General features: G+C 36.7%; 1 pseudogene; it reads right to left on the bottom strand.

Annotated features, from left to right (window-relative positions):
- Window positions 1–15,928: 15,928 nt before the first annotated feature.
- Window positions 15,929–16,800, bottom strand: LOC100715488 (olfactory receptor 4D10-like; annotated as a pseudogene).
- Window positions 16,801–26,471: the final 9,671 nt, after the last annotated feature.

Here is a 26,471-nt window from a genome sequence, read left to right as displayed (position 1 = left end):
CAGAAGAACTGAAAGCATCATACCACAGTGATACATGTGCACCCATGTTTATAGCAGCAAACTTGTAATAGCCAGATATTGGAAACAACCTAAGTGTCTATCAACTGAGGAATGGATTAAAAAGTTGTGGCATTTTTATACAATGGGATACTCCTCAGCTATATAGAATTATCACATTGATACATTTATAAATAAATGGATGAAAGTTGAAACCATACACATAAGAGAAATAAATGAAACTCACATGTATAAATACCATATAGTCTCCCTATTAAAAGAAATTGTAAAATTATGTAAATGTCACGATTCCTCATTACATTGCTTTGAAACCTTGTAATGTCTACATTCATTAATTGGAATGATTTTATTCTAGTTTGTTTGATTTTATTATCTGTGATAGTATAAACAGCTATTTTAAAGAAAACAGGACATTAGAATAGCCAGTACTGATTTAGTATCATCTTACATTGAAGTACTAGTATGCTTTTGTTTTTCTGTTTCCTTTGGTTCTATCCTGTTATTTCTTATTGGATACTACTATGTGTGATAGTTTCAACAAAATTTCTATGGCAAATGAGGTAATATAGTAGCAACTGTTCATTCTCTGCTTTTGGTTCTGAATGTCCAGTAATACTTTCATTGTCTTGAATAGTTTTATATTCTTTTGTTATGTTTGATACTATTGTATATGAAGCTATGCTCAACTATTTCAAATAAAGAGACATTATGGTAGTTACTAGTAATTATGGGTTGTCTTGTGGTAAAATTCTGTTTTATTTTCATTGTTCTGATCTGATCTGCTTTGTTACCTCCTCTTTTGTCTTAATATCTTTAAAATAATAAAATTAAAAATATAAACTATATTACAAAGCCACGGTGACAAAATCAGCATGGTACTGGCAAAGAAATTGGATCAATGGAACAGACTAGAAGATGCAACTACACACACTACTCCACAACTACAGTTACACTCAGTCAACTGATATTTGACAAAGGGGCTAAACATTTTCATTGAAGAAGGATAACCTCTTTTACAAATCATTCTGGAAAAATTGGCTCTCCACATGCCAAAGACTGAAACTTGTTCCATGCCTAACACCATGCACAAAACTAAAGCCTAAATGGATCAAATACCTAAATATTAAAATAGAAAAACTAAATCTACTGGAAGATAAGGTGGCTAGAAGTCTTGGAGACATAGGGGTAGGCAGAGAATTCATGAACAAAACACAAACTGCACGGAAAATACTTCAAAGAATCAGCAATTGGGATCTCATCTTATTGAAAAATTTCTGCATTTCAAAAGAAATCACCAATAAAGTGAAAAGAAAACCCACAGAATGGGAAATAATTTTAGCCAACAACCCCTCAGACAAAGGATTTATATCCAGAACATACAGAGAACTGAAAAACATCAAGCTCCCTAAACTCAAAGACTGTCTCCCAAAATGGGCATCTGAGATAAACACAGAGTTCTCAGATGAAGATATACAAATAGCAAATAGATACATGAAGAAATGTTCACAATCACTGGTCATTTGAGAAGTGCAAATTAAAACAGCATTGGGATTTCTTCTTTAATCCCGAAAGATTAACTGTCATAAAGAAATCAACTGATAACAAATGTTGGTGAGGCAGGAGAAAAATGAACACTTCTTCACTGTTGGTGGGAGTGTGGAGCGGTGAAAGCACTATGGTAATCAATATGGAGTATTCTCAGAATACTAGGATTGAAGTTTCATTCAACCCAGCTATTACCCTCCTGGATATTTTCCTAGAAAAACTGAAAAGGTCGTATCACAGTGATTATATGTGCACACATGTTCATAGCAGCACAATTTGTAATAGCTAAATCTTGGAAACAACCAAGATGCCCATCAACCATAGAGTGGATGAAAAAGGTGGTATTTTTATACAATGGAATATTACTCAAGTATAAAAAGGATGATCTTGAGGCCTTCATAGGCAAATGGAGACAAGTTGAGGCTATTCTTATTAGTGAAATAAAGAAGAATCATATTTTAAATATCACACTCTGTCTCTAGTGTAATAAGTAATAAGAACTGTGGTCATAATAAAATCCAATTTATGTAATTGCTATTGTAAAAAAGAGAGGGAACAAAAGTGATTTAAAGAATGCCATTGCATATATGTTTAAGTATGTAAGATAGATAATCATATTACCAAGTTTTTGTTGGATATTGAACAGACTGTTTTCAGTCTCACTATTTGAATGTCCACTTTGTATGCTTTAATTTTGTAAACTGAACAACTAGTTCTAAGATGGCAGTGTGTAATTTATGAGCTAGTGACTTTTTACTGTTTATTTTTTTGAAATTTTGTATTATTTTTACCATTTTTTTTCTGTTTTGCTTTTTTTCTCTTTAAATAAAATTTAAATTACAAAAAATAACATGACAGGTGGGAGCAAAGATGGCAGATAGGTAACAACTGGCTACAGAAGCTCCCTGAGATAGTCAACTTAGAATTCAACATAATACAGAGTGGGGAGCCCCAAACAGAGGGCGATGAATTCTCCCATCCCAAGAAGAAATTAAGGTGACTTGCTGACCATCCGAGGTCCTGCTGTGAATGGCTGATGTTGTGACTTGCCAGGGTCCCACTGCAACTTGCCCAGAGGTCTTGTCGCAACTGGCTGAGTTCCTGCCTCGACTGGCCAGGGTCTGCTGTGACTTGCTGGGTTCCCAAAGTGACTTGATGAGTTCCCAAAGTGACTTGATGACCCTTCAGAGGTTCCACCACTTTGACTCACTGGAAGCACAATTACATTGAGTTTGGGGGTCAGCAAGCCAATGGAGAGCTGTGCTGGCAGGGAGCCTACACGGACCTTTGGTGAGTGATGGTAGTGGAGCCACTCCATAAATAGGAGGCCTCTGGCAGATGACATTCTGGGATTGGGCAGAACTGGCAAGTACAAGGGGCAGCAGTGACTTCAGTCAATTGTCCCCTTCCTGAATGGGATTGCTGGAGTGAGCTAAGCCTGGGTCTTGTGATCTGGCTGAGACCCAATAGGTTTACTGAGGTTGAGTTCCTGCAGCAGTGGTGCACACTAACCAGACTGGCCCAGTGGGACCTTGGAGGTTTGGATGGTCGGGAGGGAGGTGGTGCAAAGTAATACAGTAATGCAGGCCGAAGCATCTTGACTGATCTAAAGGGGAGGGGCCAGTATATACTGTCTCTGTCTGCAACCCACTAACACACTGCAGTGTGAATGGTCATCTAGCCAGTGTGCTTCAGAAGAATTGTAACCAACAAAGAAAGAAACTCAGGCCTCCTGGAAGAAGCAAACAAGATGGGAAGAGGAAGCAACAACAAAAAGTTCCCAGGCCCCAACTCTGAGAACATTGACTCAGGACAGTTATATACAAAGTAGAATGAGAACAACAAACATGCAATATCAGAAACAGCACCAGAAGACATAAACAGTTATAATTGGGACCTCATAGATGAGTTCAAAAGGGAGATATTTAGCCAAGTAAAGGAAAATATAAGAAGATTAATAAAAGAGATACTAAGCACCCCTCAAGCAGACACAGACGGAAGAAGGGAGGAACTGAAACACAGGAGAGAACCATTTGGTGAAGAATATAAAAAAATATAGAATACATGAAGCAGATTCAAAGAAATCACCAGGAAATTAAAAACTCTATGGAAAGATGGCAAATCAGCTTGAAAGAAACTAAAGATAGATTTTCCAAACTGGAGGACAATTTGCAATGTGGGAGTATGAAAGGGAAAACTTTTAAAAAATAACAAGGAAACAAACAGTAACAATACAAAGGCTAGAAGATGACAAAAGTATCTATAACTTGAGAATAAAGAATGTAAATGAAAAAGCTGGCATACAAACAAAGGAACTACAAAGGTTATTCACAGAAATAATTAAGGAAAACTTCCCAAACATAGGGAAAAGGAAATGATATTCTGATATATGAGGCATATAGAACTCTAGCCACTTACAACCAAACAGAGCTACACCCAGGCATATAATATTCAAGATCCCAGAAATTCAATATAAGAACATAACAGTAAAAGCTGTTAGAGACAAGAAACCATTAACTTACAGAGGAAAGCCCATCAGAATAACGGCAGACTTCTAGACACAAACCATCAAGTCAAGAAGAGCTTGGAGTGAAATATTTCAAGCCCTCAAAGAAAATAACCTCTAGCCCAGATTGATATACCCTGATAAACTATCTCTAGAAATTAATGGAGAAACAAGATACTTCAAAGACAAAGAGGAATTTGGGTAATTTGCAACCACCAATCCAACTCTACAGAGAATATTGCAGGGCATTCTATAGAAAGAGCAAAGTAGTAGGATTCCAAGAACAGTGGCAGAGAGGCCTCAATGAATGGAGCAGAAACCAGAATGAAGAAGATAAGCAGACAACTTATAGCAAAAAAAGAGCATAACAGAAACGAGGCATAGATGATTTTATTCAAAACTGATATGATTGATAGTATCAGGTCTGAGAGTATGGGCAACTACACTGAAGATGACAGGACTAAACGATACACATTCTGGTTTAGTAACTGCCAGTTTTTGAAGTTCTATATTATATACAAAGTTGTGTTTTTATTAATACTGTTTTGTACTGACATATTCAGTTATACTATGTCTGATGATATAGCCAATTCTATTGGAGATAACAAGAGACAACACAGGAACTATGATAGAATGATTTGTATAACAGTCTTATATTTTTTTTTCATTTCATGTGTTTATAGGAAAATGTTTTGTTTTGCCTTGCTTTGTTTTGTTTCTCTCTCTAATAGAGATATGATAGAAATACATGTTAAGACTCATGCATGTGTAGAATCTATAAACAGTTTATGAGAACTGATCAAGCACAGGGGAATTTCCCAAGCCTTTTGGAGCTTGCAGCCAAATTGCTTCAAATACTGAGAATGCAGAGAAGTGAATTTCTTTCTTTCAGCAGAACTGGGATGCTGGAGGTGAGTTCCTTTAAAGGAGTTCAGGACCTGGGAGAGCTTAAGATCATCATTCCCAAGTAGTCAAGGACCCACTCAGCTTCCAGCCACACTAAACTAGACTTTGGAGGTTTTGCAGCCCCAGAATAAACCTAGAATAGTGAAGGCAATTCTGAGCAACAAAGGCAAGGCAAGAGGCATCTCAGTTCCTGACTTGAACCCATATTAACAGGCCACGCCCAATGACCTTCTTTCAAACTGGGAAACTCAGCTGGCGGCTGCAGTGAGTCTGTGCACCATACCAAGCCCTGGAAGACTTTAAGAGCATCATGGCCAGAGCTCAAAGGACCTGCCCAGAGCCCAGCCACGCTAGGCTGTGCTCCACAGGTTTCAGGCCTGCTCAGGCCATATCCAGTGACCTCCCAAAACAGGAAACTCAGCTGGTGGCTGGGGTGAGTCTGTGCACCATCCCAAGCCCTGGGAGACTTCAAGATCATTGCTTCCAAAGCTCAAATACCCACCCAGAGCTTCACCACACTAGGCTACACTCAGCAGGGTTCAGGCCATCCCAGGACATTCCCAGTGACCTTCTCCCAAACAGGGAAATTCAACTGGCAGCTGGAGTGAGTCTGTGCACCATCCCAAACCTGGGAGATTTTAAGATCATTGCACCCAGTGCTCAAATACCTGCCCAGCTGTCAGCCACACTAGACTAGCATTAGGAGGTTTTGCGGAATAACTATGTTATGCCCAGTGACTTTCTTCAATTACAGGAGTTGAGAGCAGGTGAAGTGAGTTCCAGGGCATTTGTCTTTGCCCAAGAAGAGCTTTAGCCAATCATCCACAGTGGTTAGGTGCCTGTGCAGCTACCTGGAATGCTGAAGGTGATATGGGAGGGTCTGAGGATCTGAATGGACCATGCTCAGCAACTTCCCTTCAATCCCAATAGCCTAAGGCATAAGATGATTTCCAACACATCCAGGGGAAGCCATGGTACAACACTTGAAACACAGAAATATAGGAAACTGACAAAACGAAAGACCAAAATACAATCTCTAACACCTAGCTCATCCCAAGAAAGCCTAGGAGCCATGCACATAGAAGAAAATATATGCTATACACCTGAAATACCTGTAATAATAGCAACTGAAATAAAGAAGCAACTTTGGGAAGCTTTAAAGGAAATCAAACTACAAATAATATCCCAAGTAAAAGTAGATATGATAAAAGCAATGAAAGAGATATTGAACACATCTAAAGAAGACACAGTTAAAAAATTAGAGGAACAAAACAAAAAGATAGAATCCCTAGATAAACAATTTAAGAAAAAAACACAATACATGAGGCAGATTCAAAGAGATATACAGGAAATCAAAAATTCCATCGAAAGTTGGCAAAACTGACTCAATGAACCTGAAGATAGAATTTCAGACCTCGAAGACAAGACTGCAGCTAGTGAACAGGAAAGGAAAAATCTTTTACAAATAACAAGGAATCAGGGAATAGCAATTCAACAGCTGTACAATAATGCAAAAAGAAAGCAACATAAGATTGATAGGGAGAAATGAAAAAGAAGGAAAAAACACAAATGATATCAAGAGGCTATTCACAGAAGTAATACCTGAAAATTTCCCAAACGTAAGAATGAAAACTGACATATGGATTAGTGAGGCATATATAACCACAAATAATCATAACCAAAAGAAAACTACACCCAGACATATAATAGTCACCATCCCAGAAATCCAACATAGAAATAGAATACTAAAAGTTTTCAGAGAGAAAAGACAGATCACCTATAAAGGAAAGCCTATCAGAATCAAAGCAGACATCTCAACACAAATAATGAAGTCAAGAAGAGCATGGAGTGAAGTATTTTAGATCCTAAAGGAAAATGATATCCAACGCAGACTGATGTACACTGCAAAACTGTCCTTCAAAATGGATGGAGAAATAAGATACTTCCATGACAAAGAACAGCTGCAGGCCATCATGAGCACCATGCCAACCCTGCAAAGAATACTGAAAGGCAAAGATGCAACAACAGAAAGATAACATGTCAATTATAAGCCAACATACAACAATTATAACCATCAATGTAAGTGGTCTCAATTCACCAATTAAAAGAAATACACTGGCAGAAGGGATCAAGAAACAACATCCCACCATATGCTGTCTGCATGAAATCCATCTAACCGAAAGGGAAACTTACTGAATGAAAGTCAAAGGATGGAAAACCTTTATGCAACAGGACCCAAAAACAAAAGTGGGCGTAGCTATTTTGTTAGCAGATAATGTGAACTTCAAGCCAAGAATGATCTTGACAGATAAAGAAGGTCACTACACACTGGTTAGGGGAAAACTTCAAGAGGAAGAGATAAGAATCTCAAATATATATGCACTAAGTTCTGGAGCACCCAGTTATATAAAGCAAGTATTAATGGAAATGAAAAACCAAATTTGCAATAACATAATTATAACAGGAGACCTTAACATACTATTGAATCCACGGAACAGGCCAACCAGACAGAAAATCAGCAAAGAAATAACAGATCTGAATCACACCAATGAACAAATGGACTTGATAGGCATATACAGAATGTTCCATCCAACAACATCAGAATATCGATTCTTCTCAGCAGCACATGGGACATTTTCTAAAATAGATCATATAGTAGCTCACAGAACACATTTTAAGTAAATGCAAAACAACTGAAATTATATCCCCCCAAAGAAAACAAAAAAAGAAATTATCCCATGCATGTTATCAGATCATTGTGCCATGAAACTAGAAATTAATGATAAAAGAAACTTCAAAAACCCAAAAAACATATGGAAATTGAATAATACACTCTTGAGCAATCTGTGGGTCACAGAGGAAATTAAAGAAGAAATTGTACAATACCTATAATCAAAAAAAATACAAATACAACTTACCAGAATCCGTGGGATGCAATGAAAGCAGTCCTCAGAAGAAAACTGATTGCACTGAGTTCCCATATAAGGAAAACAGAATGAATATAAATAAATAACATGATGTTACACCACAAACATCTACTAAAAGAAGAGCAAGTCATGCCCAAGCCCAAAAGAAAGGAAGAAATTATAAAAACCAGAGTGGAAATTAATGCAAGAAACTAAGAAAACAATCCAAAGAATCAATGAATCAGAATTGGTTCTTTGAAAGAATAAATAAAATTGATAAATCCCTAGCAAACATCATTTAAAAAGGGATGAAACATCTCAAATTCCCATAATAAGAAATGAAAAAGGCGAAATCACTACACACTTGTGGAAATACAGAAGATCATCAACATCTGTTTCAAAAACCTTTACTCTAATAGGTTTGATAAAACAGAAGAAATTGGACAGATTCTTAGAAACTACTCTCATAGGTTGGTCAACACACAAGAAATAGACAGATTCCTAGAAATATATGAAGTACCAAAACTAGGGCAAGAAGATGTAAAACTGTGGAATAATCCAATTTCTATTATTTAAATTGAAAATGATATTAAGTCCCTATCTAAAGAACAGCTCAGAACCAGACAGATTCACTGCAAAATTCTAAAAGAAACACAAAGAAGATTTAATGCCTACACTCCTCAAACTTTTCAATGAAATAGAAAGGGAAGCAATTTTTCCTAAGTCATTCCTGGAAGGAAAACCTAGTACCAAAACCTGAGAAAGACACAACTAAAAAAGAGAAATGCAGGCCAATCTCCTTAATTAACACTAATGTAAAAATCCTCAACAAAACTTTGGCAGACAGGATGCAGCAAATTATCAAGAACATTATACACCATGACCAAATGGGATTCATCCCAGGCATGCAGGGATGGTTCAACATACATAATAAATCAAATGCTTGATGTGGGAACTCAGTGCAATAAATTTTCCTCTGAGGACAGCTTTCATAGCATCCGACAGATTCTGGTAAGTTGTATTTGTGTTTTCATTTGTTTGTAGGTATTGTTTAATTTCTTCTTTAATTTCCTCTGTGACCCACTGATTACTTAAGAGTGTGTTATTCAGTTTTCATATGTTTCTGGGATTTTTGCAGTATCTTTTATCATTAATTTCTAATTTCATAGCACTGTGATCCAGTGGCATGAAAGGGATAATTTCAACCCTTTTGCACTTATTTAGATATGTTATGTGAGTTAATATATGATCTATTTTAGCGAATGACCCACATACTGCTAAAAGAATGTGTATTCTGTTATTGTTGGGTGGAATACTCCGTATATGTCTATCAAGTCCTTTTGTTCACCAGTGTGATTCAGTTCTTTTATTTCTTTGCTGATTTTCTGTCTGGTTGATCTGTCCATTGGTGTCAATGGTGTGTTAAGATCTCCTGTTAGAATTATGTTACTGCTAATTTGGTTTTTCATTTCTGTTAATACTTGTTTTATATAACTGGGTACTCTGGCATTTGGTGCATTTCTATTTAAGATAGTTATCTCTTTCTTTTGAAGTTTTCCCCTAGCGAGTATGTAGTGACCTTTTTTATCCCTTCTGATCATTATGTGCTTGAAGTTCACATTGTCTGCAAACAGAATATTTACCCCTGCTTTTTTTTCAGGGGGGGGGGTCCTGTTGCATGAAGTATTGTTTTCTATCCTTTTACTTTTAGTCTCTGAGTATCCTTTTGGGTTAGATGGGTTTATTGTAGACAGCATATAGTTGGATTATGTTTCTTGATCCATTCTGCCAGTCTGTTTCTTCTAATTGGTGCATTGAGACCATTTACATTAATGGTTATAACTGTTATATATTGGTTTATTGTTGACATGTTATCTTTCTGCTGTTGCATCTTTATCTTTCTGTTCTGTTTAACTGTCTGCTTTGTTTAGTGGTTTTTTCCCTAAATGTATCAGGACTGTCTTTCAGTATTCTTTGCAGGGTTGGCTTGGTGATCATGAAGTTCTTCAGCTGTTCTTTGTCATGGAAGTACCTTATTTCTCCATTGATTTTGAAGGACAGTTTTTCAGGGTACATTACTCTAGGTTGGAAATCATTTTTATTTAGGATCTGAAATATTTCACTCCATGCTCTTCTTGACTTTGTTTTTGTGTTGAGATGTCTGCTCTGATTCTGATAGGTTTTCCTTTGTAGGTAATCTGTCTTTTCTCTCTGAAAGCTTTTAATATTCTATTCTTTTGTTTGATTTCTGGGATGGTGATTATTATATGTCTGGGTGTAGTTTTATTTTAGTTTTGGGTATTTGGAGTTTTATATGCTTCACTGATCTTGATATCAGTTTACAATCTCATTTTGGGGAAATTTTCAGCTATTACTTTTCTAAATATCCTCTTGACATACTTGATGTTGTCCCCTTATTTTTCATTTATCCCTATCAACCTTATGTTGTTCCTCTTTGTTTTATCTTGCAGGTGTTGAATTTTTATTTTGTGGTTTCTCGTTATTTTAGAAGATCTTTCTTTTCTGGTTCACTGGCTGCAATCTTGTCTTTGAGGTCCGAAATTCTATCTTCACATTCATTGAGACATTTTTTACAACTTTGAATGGAGTTTTTGATTTTCTGTATATCTCTTTGCATTTGCTTTATATATTCTGTTTGTTTCTTATATTGTTCATCCAGGGATTCTATCTTTTTGTAAAGTTCCTCCAATTTTTAAACTGTGTCTTCTTTAGATATGTTCAACATCTCTTTCATTTCTTTTATCATTTCTTCTTTTACATGAGAGATTATTTCTTTGTTGAATTCCTGTAAGGCTTCCCAGAGTTGCTTCTTTATTTCGGTTACTATTATTTCAGGTTTGTGTCATGTATTTTCTTCGATGTACATGGCTCCTAGGCTTTCTTGGGATGGGCTGGATGTTTGAGATTGCATTTTGGTCTTTTGTTTTGTCATTTTCCTATATTTTCGAGCTTGAAGTGTTGTTCCAAGCTTCCCCCAGGTGTATTGGAAATTGTCTCTTATGTCCTGATCTCCTGGGACTTCACTGGTAGTTTAGCTCCCTCCTTGGGCACTGAAGCCCTGGGATTAAAAGAAGGTTCCAGGCTCCTCTCAGGTAGACCTAAAGTCTCCTCAAGCTATACTACTCCCCAAAGCTTCTCTCCTCTGCAAGGCTGGTCCCTTCTCTGGGTGGTGGCAGTTGTGCTGGAGCTCTCCAGGCCGAAAGAAGGTCACAGATAAGGTTGGAGCAGTTTTCCGCAGCTTGGCCCAGTTCCCTCCTTCAGGTGGGTCAGCTGCCATGTGCCCTCTGGGTGAGAGAGGGTGATCGGCAAGGTTGGAATGGGGTCCTGCGGCTTGGCCCACTTCACTCTTCTGGACAGGAGCTGTGGCATGGCCCTTAGTGAGAGAGAGAGGTCCGCCAGGCTGGGACGGGGTTCTGAGGCTCGGCCCAACTCACTGTTCGTGGCAGGAAGCCATGGTATGGCCCCCGTGCAAGGAAAAGAGGTCTGCCAGGCTGGAATGGGATTCTGTAGCTCAGCCTGACTCACTGTCATGGCAGGAAGCTGCGGCATGGCGCCCAGGTGAGGGAATGAAGTCCACCAGGCTGGTACTGGGTTCCTTGGCTCGGCCCAACTCACTGTGGCAGGAAGCCGCAGCATGCCCCTGTGCAAGGGAGAGAGGTCCACCAGGCTGAGACGGGCTTCTGCAGCTTTATTTTGCATTCTTAATGACACACATCTCGTAAGTTGACACACATCTCGTAAGTGGTTGAACAGAGACTGGAACTGACTTCTATGAAGTTGCTTATCCTGGAATAATACTAGGTGCTTCAGGCTGAACAGGGTCTCTGTGATTGAACAGCAGTCAGAGGTACTTCCACAGAGATCCTGTCTAGAGGCCCTCAATAGACACCAGGCATTTTAATCTTCGCTATGGACACAGCTTTAAGTCTTCATCCAATGATCTTGGTGGAAGACCTCCAAATTATATAGGGGAATGAAGCTCCTGACCTACTATGTCTGATATGAGCTCATGTTCTCTAAAATAAAGGAATGGATTTTAGGAACAATGGGGGTTAAGAGCAGAATATGTTTATTGAGAGAAAGAAAGCTGCCATCTGAAGAGAGTCAGAAAGGGTTTGGAGAGGGTTACCAACTTTTTTTTTTAAAGGTGGAGATTAACACAGGTCTGACACAGGTCAGAAAAGAACAATTTAAGCAACATAGTGTTTCACCACAGGATAACCCAACATAAGAGTAGTTACCATAGTGTCTCTTTCCATGAAATATTTGAGTTTGCCTTCATATACTATCAAACATAACAAGACAGTGTAAAACTTTTCAAGAAGGTAAAAGTATTACAGCATATTTAGAACCAACTAACAGAAAATGAACAATGGTTTTTATATTGTCTCCTTGACTATAAAAAATTTGTTTATACTATCACATATAATGAAATCCAATAAGATTCAACGTGATAAAACCAAAGGAGACAGAAAAACAAAAGCTTGATGAGGCTTCAAAACAAGCTGATATTAAATCAGAACTAGCTATAATAATGTCTTGTTTTCTTCAAAACAACAGTTCATACCATCACAGACAATAAAATCAAACATCCCAGAATAAATCCATTCCAATTAATGAATGAAAACATTATAAGACATCAAAACAATATAATGGGGAATCATGATCACCACATACTTTTATGTATTCTTATCATTTCTTACACTAGGGAAACTATTCGGTATTTATATGTGAGTTTGATTTATTTTGCTTATGAGTATGGTCTCAAGTTGTGCCCACTTTTTTATAAATATCTCAATATGATCATTCTTTATAGCTGAGTAGTATTGCATTGTATAAAAATACCACAACTTTTTTTATCCATTCGTCAGATTATGGATGCTTAAGTTCTTTCCAAGATCTGGTTATTACAAATTGTGCTGCTATAAATATGGGTGCACATGTATCACTGTGGTATGATGTTTTCAATTCTTCTGGGAATATGCCTAGAAGTGGAATGGCTGGGTCCAATGGGACTTGAAATCCCAGGTTTTTGAGAAATCTCCAGACTGACCTCCACAATGGTTGCACCAGTCCCCACTCCCACCAACAGTGAAGAAGAGTACCTTTTCCCCCACAGCCTGTCCAGCATTTGTGGTTGGTAGTTTTCTTGATCCTGGCCATTCTTTCTGAAGTGAAGTAAAATCTCAGTGTGGCTTTAATTTACATTTCTCTGATGAGTAATGATGAATATTTTTATGTATTTATTGAGCTGTGTATTCATCTCAGATGCCCATTTTTGAGTTGGGTCTTTGAATTTCAGGGGTCTGATTTTTAAAAAATTCTTTATATATTTTAGACAGAAGTCCTTTTTCTGAGGGACATTTCTATAAGATTTTTTCCCAGTTTGGGGTTTTCTTTTCACTATTCTGGAGATTTCTTTCAACAGGCAGAAACTCTAATAAAATGTAAACCCAGTTGTTGATTCTGGGAAATATTTCCCATGCAGTTTGATTCCTGCTTATGAATCCTATACCTACCTGTATGTCTTCAAGATTTTTACATAAATTGTTTTCCAACAGATTTAGTGTTTCTTTTTAACATTTAGATCTTTGATCCATTTAGATTTTAGTTTAGTACATGATGATAGATAAGGGTCTCATTTTAGTTTTCAGCTTATTGAGAGCCAGTTTTTCCAGCTCCATTTATTAAGGAGACTGTCATTCTTCCAGTGGACATTTTTGGCCCCTTCATCCAAGATAAGGTGATTGTGTTTGTAGTTGTGGTTGTATCTTCTAATCTATTCCATTGATCTTCAGATCTGTTTTTGTTCCAGTACCATGTTGATTTTATTACAGTAGCTTTGTAGTATAGCTTCAAGTGAAGGATTGTGATATCTCCTGCCTTGCCTTTGCTGATTAGAATTGGCTTTGCTATTCTAGGTCTCTTCTGGTTCCAGATGAAAACACCACTGATATTGAGGATTGTTATTACAAGATATTTACTAACTCCTGTCACTGCACTACTTTTATAGTGGAGTGATGAGTGAGAAACAATATTTATTCACTGAATCTTTTTTAAAAATTTTATTTAAAGAGAAAGAAACAACAAAAAATACATGGAGAAAAAAAGGGTAGAAATAGTATAGAATTACAGAAAAATAAGTGGTAAGAAATCACCAATTGATAAGTTACATATTGTCATCTTAGAAATAGTTGTTCAGGTTACAAAACTAAAGTATGTAAAGTGACATTCAAATAGTGACACTGCCAACGGTTCTGCTCAATGATTTAACAAAAACTTAGTAATATTTTTATCAGTCTTTACACACATGTTTTTATCTTAAAGAGGATAAGCTTAAACATATCAAAACAGAACAAAACCGTTCAAAAAGAAACAATTTAAAGAAATACAGATTTCAAATCAAGTCCACTAGAGATCTTCACTGTTTATCTAATTGTCTCTTGTTTCTTACAAATAATTGTCCCCAACTTAATGCACATTAAATACGTACTGCATATTGTAGAACTAATCAAATCATTACAGGATGATGAAGGCTTTCTAGGTCTTCAAGATCTGACATTGGGGAAGACAATAATAACTACTATAGTGTGTCTAATTCTCTTCATAGTAGCTCTCCTTATCTTTACATATGCTGAAACTGAGCTTAAGAGACTAGACTAATATCACTCTGAACAGTGAATAATAGTGTTGCTAGATTTTATATCATAATGCTACAGGATTAGCATTGGGTTTCTTAGTGTCTCTTCTTCTTCAGAGTATCTGTTCATTACATCTTGCATTATATAATCTGTACCTGTAAATAGTTTATAAAAATCTTCCCATGTGTGAATTTCTACATGTATATCTATCCTCTCTGTACTATAGGGAAAAACAAATCATAACAAAACAGCAAAACAAATTCCTAGAAAAACATGCCATGAAAAAGACACATAAGACCACAATATTAGGTGATCTACCATAGTTACTATTCCCGTGCTTGTTATTTTCAATAGACTTGTCCACATCATCAGGCTTAATATAGTTAAGCATAGTATCATGAAGGTGTTTCTTTATTTTGGCTGATCTGTGTCTAGTATTGGATGGTTACTGTACTGGTTCTCTTCTGTATTTAGTTCTCTTGAGCTTATTTTCTCATGTTTGGCAGCTGGAGATTTTTTTTTATTTCTATCTCTTGTCATGTTTCTGGTTTCTTTCAGACTGGAGTGTCCTGGGGGTCTCTGGCCCTCTCCCTATTGCTTAGGGCCTTTCCAAAGCATGCTGACTTGTGTTTTTGCTGCCCTCCCAAATTTCCACTGAATCTTTTACTTGAGCACAAGTTCACCAGTGTTTATCATATTCCAGTTGGCCAAGTGCTGGGATATGATGAAAAATTTGACACTACTGAAGGACATAGAGAGTAGAAAATTTATAATAAGGGCCATGAACTTCACTATGGTGAGCTACACAGTGCTGAAAAACTCTCCACAGGGCTGGACAGTGTGTTTTTATTCAGAAAATCTAGGCAAAGTTATCTGAAGTTCACAGCACTTGCAACCAGAAAAGTCCATAACTTGAGACCTCATAAGGCAGGTTATCTACAAGACTCAATGTGAACTTGTTTTCAGTTTTTTTCTGATAAGAGTTAATTTAATTTTTTCTTGTAATGAATTGAAGGAAGAGCTTCATCAGTTTGTGATTACTTCCTGAAAGGCTACAGAATCCCAAAGTTCAAAATTCATTCTGTTTAATTACATATCTGTGGTTTTCCTAGGTAAATTCATAGGCTGGCAGAGGGAGGGTCTGGGTTTATTTTGGTCTTGACTCATTGATTTATTCCAAGAATATGTTGGAAAAGCAATGAACAACTAACTCTCTTGCTATGAATTTTGATTAATTTTGTGGGTATGTAAATCAGTTTTTTGGGGCATATTTAGCAGAATCTTGGAAAGTCATGTATACCTTAGTAGTAACAAAATTTTAGAAATAATTGGTGAATGTAGTTTGTTTTATGTGCAAACATTTTGAAAACAGAGATGGGAGGGAACTACTGGCCTGTTGAGTCAGAAGGTCCTAGGGCTTTCCTGAGTCTCTGAATGGCTGACTTCACTTTGTAATTCCACAGGGTGTGGATCAAATGGTTAAGCAGAGGGGAGATGACTGTGAAGGTGACATGGATAGGCTTATCTCCAGGGAGAGTGGTGGAGGGGCATAAATGTGGATGCGGGGCACAAAGTGCAGTGTCACCACAGTGATGTGACAGGTGCAGGTGGAGATGGCTTTCTTTCTTCCCTCCCCTACTTGACCTTTTATTAATAATAATATGACCATCAGGATGCCAGGAAGAAGAAAAACCAGTGTGGTGAACAGCCCACCATTGCAAATCATCAGTAGTTCAAGAACTAAAATGTCTGTAGAAGTGAGTTGGCAGACATGCTGGATTTCACAGTACAAAGGGTCAAGAACATTTTGTCCACAGAAGTGGAGTGGGAGGAAGAGGGACATCTGTACAATGGAGTGAATAAAGTACCCCAGCCAAGCAACTGTGATGAAGGTTGTGCACCATCCCCTGTTGATGATGGTCACATAGTGCAGGAACCTGGAGATGTCCACATACCTATCCAAGGCTATTACTGACAGAGAAAATACATCCACGCCACTGATGAGTTGGAAGAAAAACATCTGAGCCAGGAAGCCATTGAAGGAGAAGCTGATATTGGCAATAGATAAATAACAGAGCAGGAAGTACATGGGAGTGTAAAGGCAAGACTCTCAGGTCACTGTGACTATGATGAAGAGGTTTCCCAGCAGAGGTGCCACTTGCTCAAGAAGCAGCAGGAGAAACAGGAGCCAGCTCACTTCCTGATCCATGGTTAGGCCAAGGAAAACAAATTCTCTTACCCTGGTGCAGTTTTACATATCTATGGAACCATCCTGGTTTTGCCCTTTACTTCTCATGTAATTCACAGGACAGAAGTGGGCTCTGTATTTACTTGCTATCCTCTGCCTATGAACAGCAGTTCAAAATGTCTCATTAGTGGCTTTGGTATTCAGAATTGTTTGAGTTGGCTACATTTTTGTGATTGAAAATTTGGTGATCAAACAACCACATGTGTAACCATCCAGTTTTTATTTTATTGCATTGTAACTAAGTTGTAAAAGAAAATGCATCAAGTATATTTTAAACATTTACAACTCCATGTTAAAACATGTAAATATAACAAATAGTTATATTTTAGAAAAGTATTATATCAATAGTTTTCTTATATATTTCTAAAACATCTTATAAATGCTTTTCTGGTGTATACCCATCAATAGGTTCTAAAATAAATTTCTTGTATATTTGTTTCTTCTTATAACCAAGCGCAATTGCTGAAACTAACAGCAGATGCTGTGATATTGAAGCTCATATGTGAATCTGTTTAGTTTCAAACTCTATGTAAGTTTCTACAACACAATCATTACTGAACAGTTTAATGGATAGGAATTATTTCTTTACTTCAATTGTAAAATAAAAGTGGCAGAAAACAATGCCAGGAGATTTCCAGAACAGCCTAGAAGCAGCATAGCTTCTACTGACATCCACATATCTGCAGCACCCTCAGACTGTGCCACAGAAGTGAGTGTTACTCATGTGGGACCCATCTCCCTCAGCTGGTTCAAATGAAATCTGTCAGTATGTTTATTAGTCAAGTGAGAAAGTATTCATCTAGCCTGTGATATCTGTAATTATGTGATCTTTCCAGTACGGAAGCATTTTGGACATACTAACAATATGCACACATGCACAGTAGTGTTCTTACTTTGAAGCAATTTTCAGAGTAATGAAAAGAAAAATGCTTAAGTTGTTAAGCATGTATGAACTACAGTGCTGGCACAAACAGACTAGAGCTCTATTGATCTAGTTGGGGGAAGCTTTCCCAGAAAAGACGGAAGTTTCACTCACCCTTAATGTATTTCCAAGAAGCAAGAAGCATGACTAACATGCACAGAACACAAAACTCACATGAGTTCAATAGGTGAAACTATGAAAAACATTGGAAATGATGCATCATTTGTGCAGGAGAGAGCAGTGTGGAAAGAAAAGGGATTTTTGAATGACAAGCAACCTCTTCCCTCATCAATAAACATGTTTTGTTATATTCAAAAACTCTCAGGTGTTGTCGGTTTTCTACATGATTGATCTAAACCTTCTGACCTCCTACTCATCAGAGTTAGGTCTATAAAACATAAATGTTTCTCCCAGGTGATAGGAATAATATCTTCTGAGTGTTTTCTAGTAGCTCTTGCTCCTGTGTCTTGTGTCTTTTGGCAGGAAGTACTCTGGAAAGAGAGGATGGAAAGTGAAATGTTCTGGGTCTTACTTGAGCACTGGTGGATTGGGGGAGAAAATTAAGGTGGCTTTCTTCTAAGAGATGGAATAATTTGTTTTTAGAAGTTCTAATTGAGCATGCCAGCAATTTTTATAATTATAATTGCTGTTCCTCCTTAAACACAGACAGTTAAAATCAGTCATCAGATGTGTATGGATAAAGAGACTAAACTGGAGTGCATTTAGTTATGTATAATAAAACAGGCAAAGAAAGTTAAGTCCCAACCGGTTCTCTGTGCTTGTGTGTGAGAAAGCCAAAATATGAATAAAAAAGCAAAGTAGGTGTCATTCTCAAATCGGGAGGGGATCATAGGATAGATGAAGGGAGAGCATAAGGAAGGAAAAGCAAAGAAATAAAGAATTAAAATGTGCTGTGGACATATACCAACACTGTATAAGGAATGTGAATTTTATGTCCTGCAGACAGGTGCTAATAACATGAAAACATAACCACAAGGTAAGATATTGATTCATAGAGATTGGGAAAGATTGAGTGGGAACAGTGGGTAAATTAGAATTTATTTGATCAGACAGCTACACATTCATATAACAGAGAACCTCACTAATATCTACAACAACTAATACAAGTTAATAAAAGTAAAATGCCAAGGAATACATTGGGCTGTGTTACTAAAATATTTAAGTTCTAATGGATGTGGCAGATGTGTGTAAATTAAAAATTTAATGCAAGATAGGGATGTAGCTGAGTGACAGAGTCCTTGTGGAAGGCCTGGAGTTGAGTCCACAATGCTGAAGAAAAATAGTTGAGTGTATGATAAAAGTGAGTCACATTGTGAGGTAAGTGGAGACAGACCTGGGCTTCCTAGGAAATATGATCAAAGATGGGGATACTTCAGGAACTGTGAAAGCTGCTGCTGTATGGAATGCTCTGCATGTGTGACATAGTCCAGAAAGATAATTTTTAAAAATACTTCCCTCCACTCATTAGGTATTTGTGTTAACCCTGTTTTTCATGTTGATCAGGCTATCATTTTTATTGCAGGAAAGATGGTATAAAACAGAAATACATGGAAGTAGGATGGAACACACACAGTCCTTTCTTTTCCTCCCAAATTGAATTTACATAAGTTGCAATTTGGTATTGCAAAGGGATTGGACAGGAACCTCTCAGACACTGACTTCATTCTCAAGCCATCTAATCAACAAGCAAGGCAAAGATTTGACAAATGTGTGCTGACTTCTCTTCTCCCTAAAGCACCATATGTTCACATTCCTATCAGCACATCTCTCATCCTGATGGGTGACACCTACCTGAGCTATTCTTCTCTTTGACGTGGTCATCTAGGCACTGAAGTATTTACCATATATCAGTTACACATAATCAGTAACAACTCAGATTCACCATGCATCACCTTAGCCTGTGCTAGCAGTTTAATCACTTTTATTTCCTTTGATATCAACATTCCTACTAAAACTTTTCCATCCTTCAGTACTTAACATCAGGTCAGAAGTTCTGAAGCTTGTGTTCCTGAGGGTAAAGTCTCTTGGTGGAGCTGAACATGTTAGTGCATGTGCCCCATCTTCAGGAATGGAGAGGCAGGGCCCACATCTCCAAGGCTTCCTGCAGTGTCCTGTCTCATGTACAAATTCCCCAACCTAAGCCCTGATGTGAGAATGGCAAGGGGAATATTGTTGAAGAACACACAGCTGAATCTGGTTTTGGTGGTGCATTGAAGCATTACTTGGCAGCATTAAGATGTTACTGACTCGCGGTGTGTGCAGGCACACATGCCTGAGGACTCCTGTGTGCTGTGTCCAAAGTCTTCCGAGGCCTTTGAGGAACCATGCTTGAATTATGCGTTTCCTGTCTTGCAGTGTGCCCTGCCTCAGGTCCCATACCCCTCAGACCCAGCCTATGATTAGAGATCAGTAAGGACTGTGATTAGCAAAGAGAGGGGAAGTCAGCGGGCAGTTCCACCAGTGATGAGGTGGTCTCTGGGGGAGTTATTAATCTGTGGGTAAAACATACACACATGTGCTTCCTCACAGGACTAATTATGGAAATAAAGCTAGCTTTGATCTAATAGCAGGAGAGAAACCAATCCCATTACCCTCAGCTCTACCAGTTTTATCTTCAAGCATGGCAAACTATGGGTCACGAATCTTTCCAAGCTCCATTTTCAAATTGGAAAGTAAAAAGTAAGCATTTGAAACACAGTAATATCTCAATTCACCGCCGCTTCTGTCTGCAAACAATTTGGTTCTCAAACAAAATTGTTGGATAAAATTTTGCTTCTGTTCACAAACTTCACATTGCATGAGAAATGCAACCAAGAAATCTTTCCCACACAGAACCGATGGCAGCATTAAGAGGTTACTGACTCACAAGTCTGTGCAGGCACACATACCTAAGGACACCTGTGTGCTGTATCCTCAGTACACAGGTGTCCCCCTTAATCATAAAACAAATTGAGATCATGAGCCACAGCATCACTATATATATATGTATATATATATATATGTATATATATATACATATATATATATGAATATGAATGTGAAGATAGGTAAATGTATAAATATAGATATGCAATTAAATATAAATACAAATATAAAGAAGTACAAACATATATGTTCATTTTTCCCTTAAAAATTGCCAGTGTATTGCCTCTTTGAACTTAATACCTGCTGTTTGGATCTAGGACAAGTTTTTTTTAAATATATTTCTGTGCATCTTGTTTATAGATTTTCACTGTCATTTTGTTTTTATAGCACATCTTGTTTTTTAAAGAAATTTTCTCATTTTAAAGAGAACAAAGCAAAACAGAAAAAGGCAGAGCAGAGTATGCAATACAAGTAACATAGGATTTCAGAAAAAGACAGCAGAAAATCAGCAGGGTAGAGTTTCCTCAAAAACCTGGTATTGGAGCTCCCACTTGACCTAGCTATTGCACTTTTGTGCATATTTGCAAAAGAACTGAAAAAAATCATACCACAGGGATACATGGGCATCCATGTTTATAGCACATGACAAAATAAATCTTGGGAACAACCGTATGGTGGATAAAAAGTATGTGATATTTTTGTACAGTGGAATACTACTCAGCTATAAAGAAAGACCACATTGAGGCTTTTATACGTAAATGGATGTGATTTGAGTCACTTGGCAGTGACTAATTTAATGTGTCTTCTTTTCTTCAAAATAGTGGTCTATACCTTCACATTCAATGAGTTAATATAAGTCAAAATAGTAGGAAAGCAATCAAAATACAAAAGTGAGAACCTTAATGGCTTTCAAGACCAGACACTAGGAAATCTGTATTGTCTACCATAATGTATCTTGTTTTATTCAAAATAGCTGTCCATATCTTCATATATATTGAAACCAAATAAGGGAAAACCAATCAAAACCAAGAATAAAAGCATTTTTCACTTTTGATTCAAAATGACAGGAAATTATCAATGTCTACCATGGTGTCTCATTTTCTTCAGTCTAATTGTTCACACTATCACACATACTAAAATCAATTCTTGTAAGCCCTTTGGGTGAAGTTCTAGGTGTATATATAAGCCTATACATGTATACCTATCCTTTCTGTTTTAGAAGGAAACACAGAAAAAATAAATAACTGTAAATAAAAGCCCCAGACAATATCATTGTAGGCTTTCAAAATAAGCTGTTAGGAACAGAACAATTTTTGTGGTTTGTATAGTTATATTCATAAGTCTTATACAAATTACCAGATATAGTCAGGCAAAATTGATCTAATCCTATGGATGTTATCTGTTTTTATCCAAGAACTAATAGAATTAGCAGTACAATCATCTTAGTCACCTTAATTGTATATATACAAATTTATATTTATTTCATTTTTCTTCCTTCTTTTCTTCTATTCTGTGTCTGAGTTATTTTTTCTTCTCTGAGCAGTTTATGACTCATTCACAAATCTATTAAAGATTTTGTATCTTATTTGCTCTTTCAGTTTCTTACACTAAGGAGCAGTATGGTATTTGCATGTTAGTTCGATTATTTCACTTACGAATATGGTCTCAAGTCACATCCATTTACTTATAAAAGCCTCAATGTGGTCTTTCTTTATAGCTGAGTAATATTCCATTGTATAAAAATTCCATATACTTTTTATCTAATCCTCAGTTGGTGGGCATTTAGGTTGTTCCCAAGACTTATCTTTTTTTTTTTAATTTAAAGAGAAAAAAAAAGCAAGGCAGTGAAAGGCTACAAGTGATACAGAATTTCAAGAGAAAAAATATACAGTAAGAATTAACTAGTTAATAGATTACATGTTGTCATCTCAGAAACAGTTGTCCAGGTTACAAAATTAAAGCATAAAAAGTAGACATTAATACAGTGAGACTGCAGACAGCTCTGTTCAATGATCCAACAAAAACTCAGTAATACAACTTTCTATCCTACACACTTAACTACACTTGCAGTTATATCCTTTAGATCACTTTATTTCATCTCTTTTTTACACTAATAGTCACACATTTTAGGTTCCATTACTCCCACAGTTCTTATAACTTTTTCTTTGAAGAGGAAAAGAAAAAAAAAACATAAAACAAGAAACAAGACAAAACAAAACAGAACAACAACAACAACAACAAAAAAAAACCCCAATGTGACAAAGCAAAACAGAGTCAGTTAGAACAGAAGGATGGACATAGTATATAATGCAAAAAGAGATTACTAGGTGATCAACAATGGTTACCATTATGCCTCTTGTTATCCTAAAAAGAGGTGCCTATTTCAACTGATATGAAAGAATTGAACAAAACAGTACAGAACAAGACCAATAAAACCCACATTGGAGACCTTACAGGACTTCCAAAGAAGACAATAGTCAAACCATAATGGGCATCATAGAGTATCTGGTTGCCTTCAAAGTGATGGCTTATACCGTCAAATTTGATACTATTAAACAAAACAAAATATAATAAAATCAATCAGAACAAGATGTGAAGAACAATACAAGGGTTCAAGTCAGGTTAATAGGAAAACAAAAAGGTTACTATAATATATCCCTCTATTTTCAATTTAGTTTTCCATTAATTAAAAGATACTAAGAAATTAATTTTAAAAAGGGGGGAGATTGAGATTAAAAAAAAGCATATCAATTGAATAACACAGGTCAGAACCGAACAATTTAAGCATCACTGTGTTTCACCGCCAGATAGCCTGACATTAATAGTAGTTGCCATAGTGTCTCTTTCCTTGAAATATTTGAGTCTAACTTTGTATACTATAGTGTGAAACTTATCAAGACAGTGTGAAACCATTCAAGATAATGAAAGTATTTCAGGGTATTTAGAACCAACTAACAGAAACCGAATATCAGTTTCTATGTTATCTCTTCACCTATAAAAAATTTTGCTTATATTATTGCATACATTAAAATATAATAAGTTAAGACATGTTAAAACTAATGGAAACAGAAGTCCAGTGGAGGTGGGGAACTCTCTTCTTCGCCTGGGGGCCAGGGTCCATCTCCCTGTTGGTCCAGTAAGACCAGCAGAGGCAGGGAACCCCACCCTAGGCTGGTGAACAGTTTTCTACACCTGGGCCCAGGATCCAGCTTCCTGTCAAAATCAGTGAGTAAGGAGGGGGCAGGGAATTCTGTACCAGCCTGGCTGACCTCTCTACCTCACTTGGAACAAAACTTGAAGCTCAAAAATATAAGAAAATGACAAAACAAAAGACCAAAATGCAGTCTGAAACATCGATCCAATCCCAAGAAAGCCTAGGAGACATGTGCATAGAAGAAAATATATGCCACATACCTGAAATACCTGAAATAATACTAACTGAAATAAAGAAGCAGCTCTGGGAAGCCTCAAAGGAAATCAAACTAGAAATAATCTCTCAGGTAAAAGAAAAAATGGTAAAAGAAATGAAGGAGATACTGAGAATATCTAAAGAAGACACAGTTAAAAAATTTGAGGAGATAAATATACAATCCCTGGATGAACAATATAAGAAACAAACAGAATATATAAAGCAGATGCAAAGATATACAGGAAATCAAACACTCCATCAAAAGTTGTAAAAACGGCCTCAATGAATGTGAAGATAGAATATCAGACCTTGAAGACAAGATTGCAGCCAGTGAACAGGAAAGGAAAGATCTTTTAACAATAACAAGAAATCAGGAAATAACAATCCACACCTGCAAGATGACGCAAAGAGGAACAACATAAAGTTAATAGGGATAAATGAAAAAGAAGGGAACAACATAAAGGATGTCAGGAGGATATTTAGAGAAGTAATAGCTGAAAATTTCCCAAACATGAGATTGTAACCGGATATCAAGATCAGTGAGGCATATAGAACTCCAAATAGCCATAACCAAAATAAAACTACACCCAGACACATAGTAATGGCCATCCCAGAAATCGGACAAAAAAATAGAATATTAAAAGCTGTAAGAGAGAAAAGACAAATCAAACAAGTCACAGAAAGAGCAATAAGAGAAGCCACACCCTGCACACTAACAACCAAAAAAAAAAAAAAAAGAAATATCTAAGTATTACTCTCACAAAAGAAGTGAAAGAACTGTACGGGGAAAATTGTAATACACTGAAAGATGAAATTGAAGAGGATCTCAGAAAATGGAAAAACATCCCCTGCTCATGGATAGGAAGAATAAATATTGTGAGCATGGCCATTCTCCCAAAGCTTTTATTCAGATTCAATGCAATCCCGATAAAAATACTATCAACATACCTCATATAACTCGAGAAATCACTCCTAAAATTCATCTGGAGTGAGAAGACACCTAGAATAGTAAGGACAGTTCTAAGCAGCAAAGGCAAGGAAGGAGGTATCACAATCCCTGACCTGAAATTATACTACAAAGCAACCATAGTAAAATCAACATGGTACTGGAAACAAAACACAGCTGAGGATCAGTGGAATTGATTAGAAGATACAACCACAACTACAAACACACTCAACCACCTTATCTTCGATAAAGGGGCCAAAATGTTCACTGGGAGAACGACAGTCACTTTAATAAATGGTGTTGGAAAACCTGGCTCTCCATATTTCCAAAACTAAAACTAGACCCATGCCTATCACCATGTACTAAAATAAAATCTAAATGGATCAAAGATCTAAATATTAAAACAGAAACCTAAATCTATTGGAAGACAAATTGGGTAAAATCCTTGAAGATATAGGAGTAGGTAGAGAATTCATGAACAGGACTCAAACCACACGGGAAACACTTCCCAGAATCAATAACAAGGATCACCTCTTATTAAAAAGTTTCTGCACGTCAAAAGAAGTCTCCAGTGTGGTGAGAAAACCCACAAACTTGGAAAAAATCTTAGTGAATTGCTCCTCAGAAAAAGGACTTCTGTCTAAAACATATAAAGAATTAAAAAAAAATCAGACCCCCAAAATTCAAAGACACAATCCAAAAATGGGCATCTGAGATGAATAAATAATTCTCAGATGAAGAAATACAAATGGCAAATAAATATATTAAAAAATGTTCACCATCATTGGTAATTAGAGAAATGCAAGTCAAAACCACACTGAGATTTCATCTCACTCCTGAAAGAATGGCCAAGATCAACAAAACCACCACCAGCAAATGCTGGAGAGGCTGTGGAGAAAAAGGAACTCTCCTTCACTTTTGAGTGTAGAATAGTCAACCATTGTGGAGGTCATCTGGAGATTTCTCAGAAAACTAGGACTGGTAGCCCCATATGACCCAGCTATACCACTTCTAGGCATATTCTCAGAAGAAGTGAAAGCATCATACCACAGTGATATATGTGCACCCATGTTTATAGCAGCACAATTTCTAATAGCCAAATATTGGAAACAACCTAAGTGTCCATTGACTGAAGAATGGATAAAATTTGTGGTATTTTTATACAATGGAGTACTACTCAGCTATAAAAAATGATCGCATTGAGACATTTATAAATAAATGGACGCAGCTTGAGACTATACTCATAAGCAAAATGAATCAAACTCACATGTATAAATACCGAATAGTTTCCCTAGTGTAAGAAATGATAAGAATATGTAGAAGTATGTGGTAATCATGATTCCCAATCATATTGGTTTGAAGCCATATAAGGTTTTCACTCATTAATCACAATGGTTTTACCCTGGGTTGTTTGATTTTAGTATCTATGATAGCACGAATAGCTATTTTGAAGAAAGCAACACAACATAAAAGCTAGTGCTGATTTAATATCGTCTTGTTTTGAAGTCCCATCAAAC

Source organism: Cavia porcellus, unplaced genomic scaffold (assembly GCF_034190915.1).
Source record: "Cavia porcellus strain 051 isolate PalLab524CR breed Dunkin Hartley unplaced genomic scaffold, mCavPor4.1 scaffold_17, whole genome shotgun sequence".
Taxonomy (NCBI): domain Eukaryota; kingdom Metazoa; phylum Chordata; class Mammalia; order Rodentia; family Caviidae; genus Cavia; species Cavia porcellus.
This window is presented reverse-complemented; position numbering and strand designations above follow the sequence as displayed.